At 46.1% G+C, this 20,857-nt stretch overlaps 1 pseudogene; it reads left to right on the forward strand.

Moving 5' to 3' along the window:
* Window positions 1–7,002: 7,002 nt before the first annotated feature.
* LOC146867927 (uncharacterized) lies at window positions 7,003–20,023 on the forward strand (annotated as a pseudogene).
* Window positions 20,024–20,857: the final 834 nt, after the last annotated feature.

Raw genomic sequence — 20,857 nt, forward strand, 5'->3', positions numbered from 1 at the left:
CTAGAGGGTAATACTAGAGGGCCTGACCGCTTCTTTTGAGCATCCCCTGTGAAATAGCTTTCTCCCTTTGCAGTTCACAGTTGTCTTCCAGTGATATATATTTTGTATAAAATCATCAGGATTAAAGTCGTGTCACAATTTCCCAGGATTCATGATTAATGTTCACATGAAGTCACTTCCTGTGATGTAATTCGGGTGTGAGGTCACTTCTGCTACACCTGACATTTAGGGTAATTGAGGCTCATAACACTCACTGCACATACATGCCCTCGTCATACGCACAGGATGTCAATATAAGGGTCTGAATTCACATAGCAGCAGAAATGTATCTGCGATCTGTTGTTAGATCACCCCTCCTTGAAACAAGGGGTGTCATTTATGAGGTTTGGACGTAGGGCAGTGCCACAAGGAATCTTGCTGCGCTGCCCTACCTCAAAACAAAAGGGCAGGAATGAGCCGTACCAAAGAGATACGATGCATTTCTGTCCTTTTCCCCTGCACTGGTGCATGGTGCAAGTGTGCCTGCGTTGCGGGGCTGATTGATTTTGTGCAGGAAAGGACACCTTCCTGCACAAAATCAATCAATTCAGGCGATTTCCTCTATCTATGTGTGCTGCAGAATGTAGCATACATAGATAGAGGAAAAAATTAGGAGAAATAAAAACATTTCTCCTTGTTGCGCCTCCCTAACGCCAGCCCCGGCGTGACGTTACATTCAGACGCATTCCCAGGTTTAAGATTTCTTGTAAATCTGGGAATGCTTCAGATTCCATGGCTTTTGCGTGGGAACACCCACAGCAACACTCATGGAACTCCCCTCTCACGAAGTCTTTGCGGGAAAGGGGCACACATTTACAAGGCCATGAAAAGCCACGTGAAGTGGCTTTACGTGGCCTTGTAAATATGCCGGGGCACATTGCGCCACCAGAACGTCAATAAATAGTGACGTTCCTGCGGCACAAAAGTGCTCATAAATGAGGCCCAAAGTGTCTGTCTCTGGAGATGGACTCATTTTATGAAGTAATGACTAGAAGGAGGATGCATAGACTCAGAGCGATAGAAATGCAGGCATGTAATTAAAACACTCACGACTCACCTGTTCTTTTATTACTTGCTGGAATGGAACTAAAGCAAATATTTAACCAATCACTAGTGCAAAATGCTATAAATGCAATTTTAAGAATTAAAGGAACGAGAGAAGTTATGCAGCCGTTTGACATAATGAATTGGTATCCAGAAACGGCAGAGAGCGTACGTTTTAGAAGGTATTATAGATTTTAATGTTAATTCTTTTTCTACTGAGTTTATTCCAGATTCCTACAGCTTCTAGTTATTTGTGAAAGGTGAGATATCACTCAACACTATTGGAACCCAATGCATCAAGCTCAAATGGATGAAGGCTTGAGTGAGCCTTGCTGCCCAATCAAATCTGTGGCTACAGAGTGCACTTTTAAGCCAGCGTGTAAGTAGCTGAGCAGTCTTAAAAACAAACACTGGCGAAGCCAATCTGTTTCACTTACCTATACATACAAGTGAGACCTGCTGGCATTGCCAATGCTTGTTCATTGTAGTCTGAAAAGATCGGTGTTGTAGCGTCCAAATGTATGGTGCAGTTTTTTTGTCACCACTAGGTGGCACTTAAAGGCAGCAAAAAGGTGTTTAAAAATGGCTTTGTAGCAGGAAGAATGATGAATCTAAAGAGGGAAGAAACCAAAAGAACCTGTGAGCAGGTCAGAAACAGAAAGACTCATAAATGAATAGGAGCAAGGTAACGGAGGTTGACACGAAAGTTGTCCAATCCTGAGTGAGGATTGGCTCTGTTGAGTATGGTATACAATGGTGTCTCCAGACAGACAGCTGCAGCTGTCTACACAGAGACCGAAACAATGGAAATTATACACATGGGCAATGTAAGGGCGCAAAAACATTTGATACTGCTTGCAATACTCTTCAATTAACATTCAGGACAGACCTGGATTATTCCTGTAATTGACTCGGTATGCCTTTTTTAAATTTGTGTAAATTGTTTTCTCTAAGAAATCTAAAAAATGAAAGGACCACTCAAACAAAAACACTGCATACATTTTATTTACCATAGCGTAAGGTCCTATGTGCATATTTGAAAAATATATCATTGTTTCTTAACTTAAATATACCATTTCCTATTGCTAGCATCATGCCAGTGCCTAAAGCGGAGAATCATATTGGTTTTCCATCATGATGTGATATGATCCCACCTCTACACAACGCATGTGAATACGTGAATCATTTACCGTCCAAATGGATTTTGCTATATAAAATCCATAACTTGTGTAACTCTCGCCGCCGAGATATTGGCTCACTGCAATTTTTTACAACAAAAAAGTGCTCGCATAACCGATAATATATTAGAGGGTGATTTAGAGGGAGGTGTTTAAGCAAGGTCCCCGTAGTTTCGTGAGTGCAGAGCAGCTCGGGCCCTTGTTTTTTTTCAGAGGGGGCTAGCTTAATCGATAATTTAGTTGCCCCCTCCCCACATTAACGCTGGAGTCGTCCTACAATCAACCGGCCTTAAAATGTCCACCCGAGCGTGTCTTTCCATTTCTTTTAAGGAAATGCAAGTAGGACGAATCTCTAATTCATAATTCTGATAATGGACCCACTGCATATGAGACATTTTTCTCTTGGCTCCCAGGTCACGTTCGCCTACTTTACCACTGAAAACAAATTATTTTGTCGTCTCAGGCCATGGGGTCAGTCCTGTTTATGAACATGATTTTTACTCTTTTTAACCCGTATATATCATCGCCATCAAGAGGGGAAGAGCGGTCTGGCTAGTGTTCTTTATGATCTATGTAGGGCAGAGGACAGGATGATTTTCATAAGACGGGCTACAGAGCCGAGGCCTGAGAAGTGGGAAAAAGAAAGAAAAACAAACTGCTTGACTAATAACTTAGGCGAGCGTGACAAGTAAAAATTGAGGAATCCACGAAGCATCTCCAAAGGGCAGAGTGTTGTATAATTTGTGGGGATGAGTGTGTCTAGTCTAGTTTTTTTTAGTGTTTTTTTTTTACTAAGGGCATTCCTATTCTTGTTTTTTTCTCTTTATCAAGCAAAATGGAAATGCAATGCTAATGAAAAATTCATGAGAGTTAAAGCTAGACTTGACAGAATTGCTTATTTCTACACAATGGTAAAAAACAGGTACTTGAATTGTTTACCTGGCAGGGATGCATGATCTTTCCTCTCATGGGACCAGCATCAGAGAGTGGTCCTTCCTTTTCCTATGCGTAGAATCCTCAGTTATCACTTGTGCAGGCTGATAAATGTGGTCTTCACTGCACAACCTCTTCTGCATGCTTGGATATGCAGCTAAATTGTATCCTGCTAGACTATCACCCAGGTGGAAGAGGGAGTGCGGCCCTCAGTGGCAGGCACACTGCTATGACTATCGTACCTATGCCACCATGACACGCCCCTCGCCTTCTGTGTAGCCCCAAATGGCGGTAATATGAGAGCGGTAGTATCCAGGGCTCGAGTCGGGGTACCACGCAGGTGGACGGCGTCCCCCCACTTATTTTACTGGGAGCAAGATAACTGGAGCAAATGGAGCCACACATACACTCTTTGGCCTCTCTGATGCGAGATCGGAGCTCATTCAGAATGCTGCTCACGCGCTGGCTTCTCTGATGCAATCGCATCTAAGGGGTGAGCGAGGGGGGGAATGAGTCTGATAGTGCAAGCCTCCTTTCGTGATGTCACTTCCTGTCCTGACGTCAGCGTCCCCCCACTTCTTTTTTTAGGACTTGTGCCCTGGTAGTATCTGTTCTTCTAGTACTGCCTGCACCCCACCAGCTTCATTAGTCCATATGCCCAGAATCTTAGCCTTTCTGCTACATTACGAAGCTACTACTGGCTCAACATTTCATCCCGGGAGCTGTAAGTTTGCCATCTGTATACTAGTGGGAAGGAATGTGAGCTGGGCAGGCACCCGGTGCTAGTGGCGTGCCCTCGGGGTGTTTGGGCGAGTGGGGCAGTGCGGCAGATCGCATGGACAGCAGTGCTTTAAATGGGCCAGTACTCACCGGTACTGAGTACCGGCACTTCTCAGTTTTCTCCCCCTGAGTACCGGAACTTATTTTCGGGCAAGGAGAGTACCGGTACTCCATGAAGCAGCAGGGCTCACGCCCTGAAGTATAGGTACGTGCAACAGATGGTGCGTGTTGAGGTGCTGCTCTGGCTGGCAACAGCCTGTGTATTCCTGTGCTGGGGTGCTCCTGCAGTGTAGGTTCTCATCAGGCGAGCAAGCCCATTGGGATCAAAGGGCTTCAGACACCCCACCCAACCTCCCCCATCGTGTGGCAGCCCGGGATGAGACAGTTTACCGGGCGCACACACAGCTGCACCCGAGTACTTCACAGGTCTTTAAAAGATCAATTGCTTTTTAACGAGGCTTTGTTGTTTCTCACCCCTTCTTAGAGCCCGTGCATCTCTGCTGCCTATTGCTGAAAAAATTAGCCCCCCCCCCCGCCGAAATTTGACTTTAGTTGAGGCTCTGGTTCTCATTGGCATCCCAACAAAAATGAGGATATGGTCAGAGGTGCAGGGAGTGGAACTGAAGAACCAGGGTCGAATCCCGACGTCCGCTCATCATCCTGTGGTTCTCGACAACTCCCTTAACCAGTGGTCTAAAAAAGTAAGCTTTAATGCAGAGGTTCTGATTGTATGTAAATCGTAAATGCCCATGGCCCAAATTCGCGCAATATCAAACTGCCAAAAATTAGGCTCTGCACGTCTGACATAGAAGCTGATGCTTGCTATGTCTCTCATGTAAGGAGGCAGTTTGTTTTTGCGCGAATTTGGCCCATGGGCATTTAAACGCTTTACATGACAATCAGAGTATTTACGTTAAAGTTTACGTATGTGGCTATTATTAAATTCCTAGCTCACAGACACGCCCCCAGACACGCCCCTAGACACGCCCCTAGACACCTGCCCAGTCTAATTAGTGAGTACCGGCACTTCTAATTTGCCATTTAAAGCACTGGGGACAGTGATTGGCCGGATTTAGCAGGGGATTGGTGTTACGGGGTTAAGTATGGGGGGTAGCACTATGGGGCCACCTCTAGCAACGAAGGCGACACAGTGGCTCGACGGTAGGCAGAATTATTATCATTAGGGTGACCCTATATTCCTCAGAACTTGGGTTACGTATAATACAACATACATGGTTCTGTCGGATTTGCTTCATCTGTTCAAAGCCGTATTATAGTAGTCAACCTATTCAATCAAATTAATTGTATAAAACACACAATGCAGAAACATGCTCATATTATACAATTAAGATATATTATCACACTGATTTTACGCATTGTTTACCACAAAATCAACAGGTAATATGCTCGGTGCCATGGCTGTGTACCCAAAAGTGCTTGTGCAGTGCATATAAACAAGTTAGAGAGAGTAGAAAAAAAGCAAGTATGCAAAAATTTTAGTTGTTGGCCACATTATTAAAGTCATGTATCCTAAGTCAGTTTGATGAATCAATCTAATTTACTTCTAAGCCTAACTGTTTATCTAGGTACAGACAAAATTACAAGATCTTTCAATGTTTTGCCACAAATTTAATATGTGAACTGAATAAACATAAAGACGGGCCTTCATCAGAACAAAGAAAAGGACACCCTGCGTGCCAAAGTAACATATTGTCAGCGCACTGGGTGTTCTAAATTGGTAGAAATATTAACTTGCAAAAACTAGGATAAAACTCAACTTGTCTCAGAGAATTTCACTTCCTAAAAGCCCAGAAGAGGCTAATTCAACTAGTAGACTTCAAACTCTGGACCCAGTAGTGCAAAACATGGGCGAGGGCTCCAAACGATCGCCCCTATTCCCCGTGTGGCCTGCAAAAAAACATAGCTGCTGTAGTGCAAAGCAAATCTATTAGGATCCGTCCTACACAATCAAACTATACATTCATATTTTTTACCAATTCACTTTTCAGTGCAAAACTTGTTTTGCGTTGGAAAGTGCCCTACAAGTAACACAAAACAGCACGGAGCACTGCTTTGCATTACTTAGCGCAAGGGGGTGTTACATGGGTGGTATATGGGCGTTCCCATGCAACCACCCATGCCTTTTGATGTAAAAACCCTATCTGCAAGCAATTGTAGGCAGTGTTTTGAGCCAAAAGTTAACACCATCTGAAAGTAGGCTTTAAGAGGAGAAATGTTTTCATTTCTCCTTTCTTTTTCTACTTTGCATGTGTGCTGCGTATGCAAAGTGGGAAAAGTGTTAGAACTTGTCTAGGCATAGAATTTTGTACAGAAAGGGCACCCTTCCTGTACAAAACCCATGCTAGACTGCTATGGCGCTAAGGTGTATGTGAGGCCTCACAGCTGAAATCAGCATTGGTGCAAGGGAGAGGGGAGATGAGAGCCATAGCTCTGTATATATGGAGCTCTCCTGATCTTTCCCTGTCAGGCTATGCAGCGCAGCCTCTTTAGGGACTGGACTGCGTGCCTTTTTTAAACATCTGGCTCTTAGTTTGGTAAATAACTGGTTAGGTGTGTCTTCTCCAATAATTTTAGAATATTTCCCAGGTTACCAACTGTAAAAATTGGAAAGGACCATAAATTACGAGTTACTGATAAGTGTGTTGTGACGCCTAGAGCAGAGGCGGCTCCTCCACAGGGCATCAGGAAGGATGGGGCGCCAGGGCCCAAAGGGCTGCCTGGGAATATCTTTAAGGAAGATCGCAAATTCTGGGCACCCCACATTCAAACCTTATTCAATCACTGTTACAATTTTTCTGTTGTCCCGCACTCATGGAAAGGTTCCATTCTACATCCCATTTACAAAAAGGGGGATGCATCAAATCCAGGGAATTATAGACTGATTGCACTACTGGACGTGGAAGGAAAGGCATTTGCAAAAAGGCTCTTGAAAGAACTAGAGACATGGATCATGAAAAAACAAGTAATCCCGCATTATCAGACTGGCTTTCGGCCGAACTCATCGACCATGGATAATGCCATTGCACTTTCATATCTGGCAACGAAGACAACTGGACCCATCTCCCCACCACTATATGCATGCTTTGTGGACTATAGCACAGCCTTTGATGGAGTCGATCGAAACATTCTGTGGGCAAAATTGGCTAAGTGGGGCATACCACGGAAATTGCTTGTGGCTATTCTATCACTGTATACCGGCACGTGGGTGCGAGTAAAGCTCACTAGTACATGCGCAACTGCCAGGATCTTCACAAACCGGGTGTTAAAACAGGGCTGCGTGATCACCCCCACCCTGTTTAATTTATACACTGCTGATCTGGGAGAAGCACTGCTAAAAACTAACATCTTTCCCCCAAAATTGGGCCACCTCAGATTGCCAATCATGCAGTATGCAGATGATCTCGTCCTGTTGGACTACACAAGAATTGGCATGAAAAGGGCATTAGAGACGCTACTTAACTATAACATGGAAAACAAGCTTGTAGCCAATGCATCTAAGACCAAAGTGCTGATATTTGGTCACAAGCCAAAAGAACAAACACTGGCATGGCAGCTGGGTCCTCTAAAGATAAGCACGACCAACAAGTACACCTATCTAGGAGTACAGTTCGCAGACACCGGCAGACCTGTCCTGCAAGTTAAAGCATTGGAGGCAAAAGCAGCTAAACTAACATACGGTTTGTGCAAACTACACCAAAAGTTTGTAAGTCACTCGACGGAGGGGATCCGACGAGTCATGCAAGCCAAGCCACTACCAACACTCAGCTATGGCCACCTTGTCTTTCCTGGTCTCTTGACAAAAAAACTGGAGGGTCTATACACAATGGCGTATAGAAAAGTTTTTAAGCTACCCCATACGACCAGGCGATCATTGATCCGATTAGAGTTCAATATTACAACAATGGACATTGAAGGTAAAAAAGACATAGTCAAACTCCAACACAACGTGACCAATGCATGTCCGGGCTCTATTAGGGCAGCGCTACAGGTGGTCTTCACAGACAATAACAGTCGTTGGGCGAGGTATCTCTTGATTGCCAAACAAACACTGGGTCCATCAATTGAACCTCCTACAGATACACCATTAACAAAGTGTAGCGTAAAGATCCTGCTAAAAAAGTGTGGTAAGAACATCTCGAGGCAACAGGACCTTGAACAGGTCAGATTTGCCCCGGGTGCAGAAGGCCTTGCTAACTCACATGAAAGTACTACATGCCAGCCTTACTTAAAAGCCGGCCTTGGAAGAAAAGCCCTACAAAATGTTATGAGAGTGAGGCTCTTAACCTTGCCAATACAAGATTATAGAGCCCACTGGAAAAACTGGTCATCAAGTGGCTCCGGCTGCTGCCTGTGTCAATATCACACAGAATCTGCGGAGCATGTTATTTGTTGTTGCCCAGTATTGCTTTCCCCAAGGCGCTTGTATCTAAGAACCATGCTCATACATCACAGCGTTAGATCATGCAAGGAGGCCTTAAGGCATATCTACACCACCACAGTCCTGATGGAGCTGGCATTAATTGGGAAGTTTTATGCGGCTGCTGAAATGCTCATACGAACAGCCAGAGAAGAGTCAGCTGAATAAACTATGTCTCAGCACCTCCGATATTTGAAATCTGCACACCCCCCATGACAAATTTTGCACATGCTCCCACTAAATGGACTGTTTTTAGTCACTGTATAGCATTTCTGCTTTTTACACATGCCGTTTTAATCATATTTTATGTTTTCAACTTGCACTGTTGTCGTTTTTGTAAAAGATTTTAAATAATCATACAATAAAGGTCAGCTCAGCAACTGTAAAAATTTGAAAGGGCCATAAATCACGAGTTACTGATAAGTGTGTTGTGACGCCGAGAGCAGAGGCGGCTCCTACGCAATCCCGGAGGATCATCGCCGCACTGCCTGGCTCAGGACCAGCAAATGTAAAATAAAACGATGTTCTTGCATCGTTTTATTTTACATTTGCCGGCTCTTAGCCAGCAGTGTTGGGAAGGGTGGGACTGAGGCATGGAAGGGGGAGGAGGAGTGCGAAGTGCACTCCACTCGCTAAGTGCGCATAGGTGTTTTGGTCGGCCATTTCAGGCCGACCAAAACACACATGGACACTTAGGTTTTCTCCAGGCCTGCTGCATTGAGCAGCCAGGCTGGAGAAACCCCGCAGACTCCCTGTTCTGAGCAGGGCATCTTTCTTGCCTGCTCAGACCAATCCCCGCGCTGCTCTGCAGCATTGGATTGGATGGGAGTCTGTCCCAGGGGCTGCTGGGAACTCACCCCAAAAGAGGAGGAAAAGCGGTGCGAAGGGGGCTGAATCTAAGTTTAAAAAAAAAAGAATTTTATATTGTATTCACAAGTCTCCCCCACCCCTGTGCGATGCCACCTGCCCCACCACCCTGTGCTTATGGCGACCACCACTGGTTAAGAGGGAAATTATCTCTTTAATTGAACCTGCTGTACCTGCATTCCCCACTGCAGCCTTCTGGTTTGCCCCTCAGCGTCTGTATCATGTTTCTCACCAGGTACCATGTACAAATAAAGAAGAAGCGGAACCTGGTAAGCAACGTTTACCACAAATCTTTTTCCCCGCAGGGAATCACAACGCGGTCGTTACAACTACAACGTTGTGATTCCGTATACCATTAGTCCGCAAGTCGGTACAACGACTTGCGGAGGGGGGGGGGGAGGTGATGGATTTAAAATCCAACACCTTCCCTATTGTCCGCACAGACTGGAGTTGGAATAGTAAATTATACTATTCCAACATCCAGCACCCCCCTCCGCAAGTCGTTGTTCTGACTTGCGGAGTAATGGTATGCAGAATCACAACGTGGTCGTTGTAACGACCGCGTTGTAATTCCCTGCGGGGAATAAGAATACGTCATAAGAACATACATTCGCGGAACCCACATGTTGACGTGTACGCAAGTCGGATTAAGCTATAAATTACTTTGGTTACCTCGTGTTCGAGATGCATTGCGTCTCATGAATATTATGCAATTTCCCAAATCAGACTAATTCACAGAAAATTTAAAAGATGGATTAGGAATCACATATGTCCACTAATCCCTTAATACAGTCGATTTTAATGATCTCATATGCTATGCAAACTTCTTCGACATGATTAGTACATGTGTTCAGAATCAATGAGTCAATTACCGTACTCTTTGAAGATGCTGTATAGAATATGTCAACAATGGTTGTTGAAACACGTGAAGCATGCATATCACTGTTTGCAATTTGAAATATACATTCTGAATACAACTGTAATACAACAGAATAGGCCTATGGGAACAGTACATGACCGAAAAAAATACAAGAAAGTACTCATACCAAGTAAAAACTGAGATGAGCCACTGCTATAAAAAGTTACCTGTCTATGGATCTCCTTAAATTCATTTAAGCCTTTTTGGACTGTGTCCAACAAATGTATCTGCTTGCATTCTCTGAGATTCAACACCAAGTTAATGTCCCCAGCCTGTGTATTCTTAATGATCATTTCCAGAACAAACCGCCTTAGACTGTCATCACTATGACTGGCACTGATGAATGCACACGCGGAGCACCTTATGTTTTGCAGTATATTCTGCTACAGTGTTGTAGAATTCTGGCTTTGACTATCTGCCTGGTTTGATGCACGTAAGTCAAATCGCACAGGCATTTAAGCACGCAGATAACAACTGTACTGTTGCAGTTTGTAAGGTTTTTCAAAATGAACTGCTTGTTATCATGTGCAGGTAACCTTAGTCGCTAACATAATACGCAGGAGTTAAAACCTGCAGCACCTGTAGTGTCCAACAATAGGTGGCAGATTTCATTGTAACAGAAGATCTTGGTGGACGGGTGTCAGTAGTAAGACAGTGACTGCATATGTCTTCACATTTTTCCTTTTTTAAATGTAAAAGTGCCTAACAGGCTTTCCCTAGGACAGTACCACACATGTTTCTTAGCAAGTTTTAGTATCCCATTGAGTCGCCCCGGTCCTGTAATTTCCTGATTAATATACCCGATTCACTAAAGCAATTCATCCTACAGGCACAGATTCTTCTAATTCATAAGAATTAACCATAGGGTAGAAATATCAAGCACACTTCTCAGAGGAAAGCTGGTATACCTCAAAAATGTGTTCCATTCTGTTAGTTTGCGAAAGAGTGTTGTGTAAAGTTTCTCCTCAGCCACAATAATCTTAATATCTAAAAAAAAAGATCTCACTGTTATTGTATGACATAGTGAACTGGATGTCTGTGGACATGTCATTGAGCCAAAAAAGGGATTGTTCCAATCTCATACTGCTCTCCTAAACCATTACCACACTAAGGGCCTGATTACGACTTTGGCGCAGCGCGATGGTGCAATGCCGCATCTACTGCGCCAAAGCTGTGCAAGCACCACCGACCGTATTACAAGTTGCAAATATACTACGCGCAATATGGTCAGCAGTTCTTTGCTATTCCGTTTGCCGTGCCTGGAAAACAGGTACCACAATGGGAAGAGCAAAATGGCTCCGGCATGGACGTGGACGTCCATGCCGTACTGGAACTTTGTGGGGGTACAGACAGGGGGACACATGTTGTGCCGCCCTGAATGTATCCCCTTGGCTGTGTGGCCAATGCATCTAAATATACTTAAACACCACAAACAGCACTATGGGGAGGGTTACGATGTCGGTCAGAAAGCCTCTGACCGCTAGTCGGAATCTTTTTGCTCGACACGGTCAGTTTGCGGTCCGAGTGCCGAATTGCTATGTCGGCGATAGGAGCGTGAACCGACCAGTCATTCCGACGCGGTTCCGACTGTCTCGGAACAACACCATAATTCCCGATGGACGGTGTTTCCGCATTCGAGATTACAATGTCAGTTTCCCTTTCCATGCTGGCCTTTCTGACACGCAAAGGCTGTTGGAAAGTGACTTCCGTTGACTTCGCGTCCTCGGTTAGGTGGTTGAGGGGGTGTCTAGCGTGCCCCCCTGTACATCCCCTCACTGTGTGGCAGACACCATGGTGTTCCTGCCAGAGGGTGCAGGGTTTTACACACTTCCCCATTTTTTTATGGGCGCCTGAATTACGGCCGGTTTATGACCGTAAGACAAGCTCCCACAGAGAAATGGGAGTATTCGACCGGAGGTCGGTCGGTCGGTCCTGAGACCAAGACAGTGTCAGTCAGAGGCAACTCTGACCTACATCGTAATAAGCCACTATAACTAACTTCTAGACCTCCTTCCGAAATCCCCTCTATTTTCAAAACCCTTAAAAAATCCTTAAGAAAGGACTTGTCTGTTCCAATGAACAGCAGCTCCTTACCGCAACTTTGTTCCAGGAAAAAACACTAAGAATAACACAAATAGATTGTAAAATATAAGGTAGCGGTAAAAAAAAGACTGCCTCCCCATAGAAATTAATGGGAAATATGATACAAATGTTGATTAAATAGTTAAAAAAATTAAAAAAAATATTAAACATGTAAAACATATCAAACAATGTTATATAAAAAAAGACAAAACTGCAAATTATTAATTAAATAATAGAAAATGTACACAATTATTTAATATATACTAAAAAAAACATATGTACATATAATTATGAAAATATGTATATAAAGAAAGTTACAAAATGCAAAAAATATGTTAAACAATGGAAAATAAAAGCTGAAAATATACAATTGAGTTGTATATAAGTATAATTTATATGTTTTTATTAAGAAGGAATTAATGATTTTTAAAAAAAATTTATATTATTTTTCAATAAATTATAGAATTAAGGGCCTCATTACGATGGCCGAAAGACTGCCACTGGTAGGCTGTCGGTGGCGGTCCTTCGGCCATCTCACCAGGAATCTCCTTCCACCATATGATCATGGCATGTGGATGTGTGGGGGTCGGAAATACCGACTGCCACGGTCCAGACAGTTGGTCTTTATCTGACTGCCTGTTGGACCTCGCTGTATTCCCTGACTGGCGGTGGTGCATGATAGGCACTGCCGTAAGGATTACAATATCCCTTTCTGCTGTCTGCAGCACCTGCTGCAATACAAAACAATGGCAGTGAGACCACCGCGGTGGCGGTCGCATCCTAATTTGCCCTGTAGGACTGCCACATTGTAGGTAGGCGGTCTCAAATACGAAACGATGTGGCCATCGTAATCAGCCCCTAAATTATCACACTCCAATATAAATCAATTTTAAAAATTGTTAGACACTAAAGGGGTGACATTTACAATTACCATATTGGGGGAAGGTACTGGACACTAAAGGGGTGACATTTACTATTCCCTTTCCAATCTAAACCAATTTGGAAAAGATGTAGGACACTAAATGGGTGATATTTATTATTCCCACTCCAATCTAACCATACTGGGGGTAGTTGCTGGATACCAGAGGGGAGGTTTTTATTTTTTATTTTTTTTATTGCCATTTAACAACAATAAATAGAACATACAGCAACAAGGGAGCATAGTCACATATATCCACTTGGTGTTTGAATTATACATTTCCATTTTTGTATGATACATAGAGTACAAATGATACAACAACCAAGGCAAGACATTCATGTCATAGACATACACTATATTATAGCATATTAACCAGCAAGGGGCCTGGTCGGGAGCAGGACCAGACATCAGGATGATCATTCCAGGACTAAGCCACTTTACACAGCATGCTTTTAGAATGCATACCATTATAACGCTGTCATCACAACGACCGCGTTGTTACAACGCAAACCTCTGCAACGCAAGTCATTCCCCCGACTTGCTGTAAGGCTGGCACAACACCTTCTTTCCCCTACAGCTAGTCATTGTAGCGGCTTGCATTGTAATGGCATGCGATGTAACAATGTGGTTGTTGTAATGACAGCGTTGCAATGTCATGCGATGTGTAAACATTGCTGTAAGCGATGTTTACCTCATTCCAGAAACAGCTATACAGGTATACCCGTACTTTTTTACTCATGGAAAGCTGAATCGGGTGGCTTATTGCCATCCCATTTAATGTGTGATCCTGGATCTGACTCATCAACTATCAACACGGAGGAGTCTTGTTATAGAAGAAAGAAAAGGAAGGGATCCCACATAGCGTAAAGGCATTAGCTTCCAGTAATTTGTTAATTGTTCCTGACAATGTGTAACATCACGCAGCCATGCCCTGTATGTAGGACTAGGTCTTCAGCCCCAATGCACGGTAACTCTGCTTTTGGCTAATAAGTGAAACATGGCAGTAAGGCGGCGGTAAGAGACTGACGTGTCCAAGACATATCCCAGGGGCACAACCAAGAGGGAAAAGGGTGGATGGTGACCTGTAATAATATGTATGGCTGCAAACATCTCTCCCCAGAATGACACCACCTTTGGAAATAGCCATGCCAAATGTCTATAGTTAACAGAGAACTGGTGAAATGCAAAGCCTACACTGTGAAAATCGAAATTGATCACTGGCGCTGTATATGGTTCCTGTACCTACAAAGTGTATAGAAATAGAACACCATGAGTGATGGTTTAGTCTGCTTGCTAATGAGTCATAATAAATGATGCTTGGTAAATTTATATACAGTGCCAGTGATTTGTATTTTCACAGTGTACGTTTTGTTATAATTGGTTCCAGCATTATATCAGTTGTCTGTTCACTGTTTCCTTAGCCCATGTTATGTGTGATTATTAGGGCTAAACCCCTAAATATATCTATCGACAATGTATCTAGTTAGCCTGGAGAAATCAGGGGTGTAGGCAATGCGGGTCTGGAGTCAGCCCAATTTTGAGGAACTGAAGTGGAGTGAGGTATAGCTGATGAAGAAATTATGTATGTTTAGCTTCCCACAGCAGAATTCCCACTGCTTATTTGTCAGGGGGGTGTCTATATCCATGTCCATGCCATGCTTGCTGTTGGATTGGTAATTGGGGAGGCAGTTTGCATGCTGTTGTATAGGCGAGTGATGAGATTACCTGGGGAAGGGGAAGAGTGGATATGTTATAGTGCTGGGAGAGGAGGCGGGGAGAAGAGAACGTGGCATGGATAGCTTGGCAGGTACCCTACAGTTAATAAACAAGCATTTGCAATGCAATAGGTCTCGCATCTGCAAGAGTTTGAGCTATTGGCATTGTAAATGAAAATGCCTTTAATTTATGTTTTTTGTAAACCTGCAAACGGTGGGTAAACAATCACTTTGTTCTTATAGTCCTTGCTTACGAGAAGCAAGACTGGCAGTTAAGAGGCGCAGTTAAGGCCAGCCTTGCTTCTTGCAAGCAACAACTATAAGTACAAAGTGAGTGTCTACGCACCGCTTGCGGATTTTCAAAACACATAAATAAAAGGCATTGTAATTTACAATGTCAATCACTCAAACTCTTGCAAATGCGAGACCTATTGCATTGCAAATGCTTGTTTGCTAGATTTCCTGTATGATATTTTTTACCAGATGAGGTAATGTAAAAATATTTCTAAAGCTGCCTTTTCTTTTGCAGGGTCAATTGAATCCTACAGGAAGAAAGTTCACAGCACAGAAGTCGAGTTGCAAGTCCACCCGCCCTGGAGGACTGGAACACGATGTTCACTTGCGCAGAAGATTTTACACGAGTGGGGAAAATCAGCCTAACTGGACGGAGAAAGAGAGGAAGCCTGAATACTTGGATAAAGAGAAACTGCTTGAACGCATGGAGTTTGCGTTTGAAGAAAAGGAGATTACTGTAGAGTCAGAAGCTCTGTTCACTGATGAAACAAAGTGTACTGTTGGGCCTCAGGCCCACATAGTGATAAAGGACGGACACAGACACTCTGCCGGGTGGGTTAATAACTGCCCAGGGCACGAGCGCCCGGCCCCTTTTATTGGTAGGGTCACCTGACTGGTGACGCCTGTGGTGGGTGGGTGTGAAGTGTGTATTACATTACTGGTGGAACACTAGAGCGTGCCTAGCTAGACACTACATCCCCCCCCACCTTTAATAAAAGGAAAGAATAACAGTCCAACCTGGAACAAAATAAATAAACAACGAATAGTACTGAATCAGTTTCTTCAGGTCATCAGCCAGGCAGTGCTGGAGCCTTGGATGGCATGGTCATGATGTTTTTGTTGGCCGTGGCAAGGTGTTTTAGGCCGGTCTGGTCTCGCAGCATCGAAGTCCATGTATGAGGATCCAACATCAGTGCATTGAGAGCTGCGGTGAGGTCGACTCTGGAAGATCTCTGTATGTGAAGCCTTTATCTGGAGGCGGCGTGGTTGATGTTCTTCTTTGCTTCTGACTGCCAAGCTACTTCCGGTTTGCCTCTCTCACTCACACTCTTCTCCCATTGGAGCCTCCTGGAGAGTCTTCCCGCTGGGCTGCCCTGGAGCCGTGTGGACCTTGAGTGTGCTCTACCTCGGGTTGCTGCAGGTTGACAGTGGCACACAGACGGGTCCTGGGTGGCTCGCCTCGTGGAACTCCGGTGATTGTTCTTCAGTTGGGCCGCAGGCGGCGGTCTGATCTTGTGGAGCGAGGACTGGAAGGGCTTCGCATTTTGCCTTTATCTTGCTGAGGCTGTCCGTCATCTGTGGCATCTGCGGTGAGATGCAGGGATGTCATGTGACTCGGGCTGCCGATGTTTGGGACTGACTAGTCGGGCGGGGAAGCATTGGAGAGATACTCGCTTCACGCTAGTTGCGGCTTGCGTTTGGTTCTTCTCCGTGGGCTGTCTCCCGGGATGTCGGTCTGGCGGGTGGCTGTCTGGTGTCTCGGGGTGCGCTCATATTGTGGTGATATGAGCCCTCTGCCCTGTCGCTCTGTTTCTTTTCTCCTGCATGCCCGTGATGGTTATCTGCCCTGTGGCACTTAGTCGCTGTTCCTTCTCCCTTCGTGGAGTGGCGTTATGCCACTCTCTTCTCCTCCATTCGATCAGGATCCCACGTGGAGGTGATATCCTGCCAGACGTCTCATGTTGACTTCACATGGACACCTCGCTGGCCGCGTCGTCGTCCAGACAGTTTCACCTTCCCTGTGGGCCTGTCTCAGGTCTGTCCTGTCAGTAGGACTTGTACTTCCTCTTGGGGACTTTCGTTGCAACCATCTCTGTGAGAAGGTCATGCTCTTCTGCCCTCTTCGGGGTCTTCTTCAATTCTGCCCTCTTCGGGGTCTTCTTCAATTCTGCCCTCTTCGGGGTCTTCTTTGATTCCGCCCTCTTTGAGCTCTTCTTCGATTCTGCCCTCTTCGGGGTCTTCTTCAATTCTGCCCTCTTCGGGGTCTTCTTCGATTCTGCCCTCTTCGGGGTCCTCTTCGATTCTGCCCTCTTCGGGGTCTTCTTCAATTCCGCCCTCTTCGGGTCTTCTTCGATTCCGCCCTCTTTGGGGTCTTCTTCAATTCTGCCCTCTTCGGGGTCTTCTTCAATTCTGCCCTCTTTGGAATCTTTTTCGATTCTGCCCTCCTCGGGTCTGTGCTTCTGGTGGTCTAACTGACCACTTCTTCAACCTCTTTCTGGTCGCCTCTGCTTGGCGCACTTCCTATTTGCGCTCTTTGTTTTCTTCACTGGGTGCACTTGCTGCACATTCTAGTCCTGTGCTGTTGCTCACCTGCTAGGTGCTGTGCTCTTCTTTCCGATGTCTACACGTGGCTCTGACTCTCCTTTCCTCGTCCCGGCCTGGCGGTCTTGGCTGTGTGGTGGCAACGGGTTGCTATCTTTTCCTCCAATTTTTTCTGCACTGCTTGCGTGATGCCTGCAACTCTCAGCACTCTTTTTGTCATCTGGTGGAGAGGTGTGAGTGCCTCACCACTGGTACTGGTTTCAGGCTGTGACAGACAGTCCTTTACTTCCAGGCATCTGCTTTCAGTCTTTACCTTCAGTGAGCGTGGTACCGTGCAACAGCCACTAGATGGCAGTGTTGCTTCTCCTGTCCAGCTAGCCTCGGCAGTGTTTCTCTGCAGGCCTCGTAATTGTGAGGAGGTGTGAGCAGCTTCACACACGCTGCAGGCTTTGCTCCTTTGTTCTCGCGGCCGCCCCCGCTGCCATCCTGCAATCTCCCGCTCGGCTGCACTGGGACCACGCAGCAGGCCCGTGCTGCACACTCTCCGGCGCTTGCTGGCCGCACACACGCCCCCTCTCTAGCCAAAGGCACCGTCACCTCCAGCCGCTCTTCTGCGCATGCACGCTGTCGGAGACTCCACCTGCCCAGGAGCCTCCAAGGACCCAGACAGTCAGCTGGATCTCTACGGAGACCTCTGTCTTCCTTACGGTGAGTGCCCTGTTCCACTCCGTCTATTCCTGTTGGGAGTCGGGCCTCGCTGCCACGCGTCTTTCACCTTGCGCTCACAGCGGCTCACTCTCTTCTTCGTGGGGGCTCACCTTCTTCCTCAGACGCGGGGTGGGCTCCAAGAGGCCTCCAGCTGTTCGGGGTTTTTCTTGTGGGCCGGTGGCAGAGGCATCATTCGCACGCTTCTTTGTCTGCAGTCGCCGGCTTTCTTCGCACCGGATGGCGCCACAGCAGGCTCTTTGATGCAGGGTGGGCTCCCGCTCGGCTCTTTCACCCCCAGGGCTCTTCACACGCCCCGCGGGTTATCGGGCGCATCCAGCGCCTCTTCACAGGGAGTGCATTCGATGCATACACATCAGGTGCGGGGTGGGCTCCCAATCGCCTATTTTCCTCGGGGCCCGCAAGCCTCTGGGTGCGCCGATCAACTAGGCACGCACTGGCCCATCCCATCCTCGTCGCCAGTGTACTGTTGGGCCTCAGGCCCACATAGTGATAAAGGACGGACACAGACACTCTGCAGGGTGGTGTAATAACTGCCCAGGGCACGAGCACCCGGCCCCTTTTATTGGTAGGGTCACCTGACTGGTGACGCCTGTGGTGGGTGGGTGTGCAGTGTGTATTACATTACTGGCGGAACACTAGAGCGTACCTAGCTAGACACTACACAAAGGAGCTGATCTCACAGCGGATGCTGATAACGGGAGATGCTGGCATTGGAAAAAGCTGCTTCTCGAAAGGGCTTCTGAAACAATGGGCATCTGGGCAAAGGGATCTTTGTTACGAATGTGTCATTTACATGACATTCAATGAGTTAAATACCATGAAGGGTCCTCTAAGTGTGAGAAGCCTCTTAGAAAGCAAGTACCCAGGGTTGTCTGCAGTGCTCACTGGGCTGCTCAACACGGACAAAGTGCTCATCATTCTGGACGGCCTGGGTGAGTTTAATCAAGAACTGAAGGACAGCTCACCACCTGATGCCATGTGTGATATTGACACGCGCCTCGATATAAGCACCCTGATATCAAAAGTCATATCCAGGGAGCTTCTCCCAGACACACATGTTTTAACCACTTCTCGGATGGGTTCTGTGTGTAGAATCGGAGAACGATGGAAGCTTTCACTGAGGATCAGGTTCAGGAATACTGTCAGAAATTCCTGTCTGGTGATGGCAGATCAAAACTGGTTTCTGAATTTATCAGCAACTATAAATTGTGCAGTTTGCTATCAGTTGCTCTGCTAAGCAGCGCCCTGTGTCACATATACAAGAAAGGGCCTTGTTCTCAGTCTGAGGGAGCTCTGGCCACACGCAGCAGAATGTTGTAGTCTCTTCTGCAGGTCAGTCTGAAAGCTGCCTTAGAGGAGACAGGACACACTGATCACAAGTGCTGCGTGTCATTACTGAATGATGCATCTGATGTACCAGAATGCATTCAGAACTCAGTCCATCATCTGTGCGAGAAGTCTTACAATAATCTTATTTACGGAGTGCGGGAAATAAATAAAAAATACATTATAATAAACTGTTCACACACAGATTGCCTCCTTAAACATCTTGCAGAGTTCTTCTTTACGGTAGACAAGGGTGGAGCGAAGTTTGAATATCGACACTCCAGCATAAGGGATATGTAAATGTGCAGGAATTTATTTGCTGCCTTGTACTGTGTGGGGGAGATCCGGGAAGAGGCGGAGCTCGAGACCGCCTTGAACGCCTGGGTTTTCAGAGACATTTCAGATTCTTCACGGCCGCCTCTTCTTGAACCAAGTTGTCGCCGTGAGAGTCACGCGTTCTGCTTAAACACCGCGAGCGCGGACAGGAGATGTGCGTGAGCGTACACATCGCCTTTCCGGGCGCGTGCCATCTCCAGTCTCCCTTCGCTAGCAAAAGCTAGCAATACCGCCGACTATAGGTCTGGCCAAGGCGAGCAGCGCATGCGAGACCTAAAAGCGAGACCTAAAAAGGAGACTGTCTAGGGGGTAGAAGTATGGGGTGTAATCAGCTTTGAAGTGATCTACGGGGTAAAAGTCTGAAAAAATCAGGAGCAGTGGCCCACCCGCAGCACAGCACCCCTGTCATGAGAAGCGGAATCTGGGGATTGTTGGCAATGGGGATGGATGTGGAGTACAGACACGCCAGCAGCCACGGCCCATATTGGGCGTGCCACCGGGTGGTGACGTAGGGCAGGGGAGGGGCAGGGTGGGGTTGTAAAAAAAAACCAATTTTGTTATATATTTTTTTCGTTACTTACCTGAAATCGTCCGTCTGCTGCTTTTTACAACCCCCCACCCTGCCCCTCCCCCGCCCGGTGGCACGCCCTATACGGGCCGTGGCTGCACGCCAGCCCCGCATGACTATGCAACCCCTCCAATTCTCAGTGCACACATGCTACAATGTCTATTTTGTCTCTCGGTGCTTTGTAAGGCACATAGAGCACCATTTGTAATGGCCAGGGGAGGCACAATCCAGTTCTATGGCTGCATGGGGATGGAATGGAGTTGGGTGAAGGTGATAATGAAGATACTGTACTTGTGCACACAAGGCATACAGTTTCATTTCAGGTGCCCCCGATCTGCCTTGTGCAGGCGGCAAAGTGAGGAGGTCCTAAGAGACGCACAGCTGTTTAGGTGGTGAGACAGAATTTCAAGTTAAAAATTTAGACTGAC

This window comes from Triturus cristatus, chromosome 1_2, assembly GCF_964204655.1.
Source record: "Triturus cristatus chromosome 1_2, aTriCri1.1, whole genome shotgun sequence".
Lineage (NCBI taxonomy): Eukaryota > Metazoa > Chordata > Amphibia > Caudata > Salamandridae > Triturus > Triturus cristatus.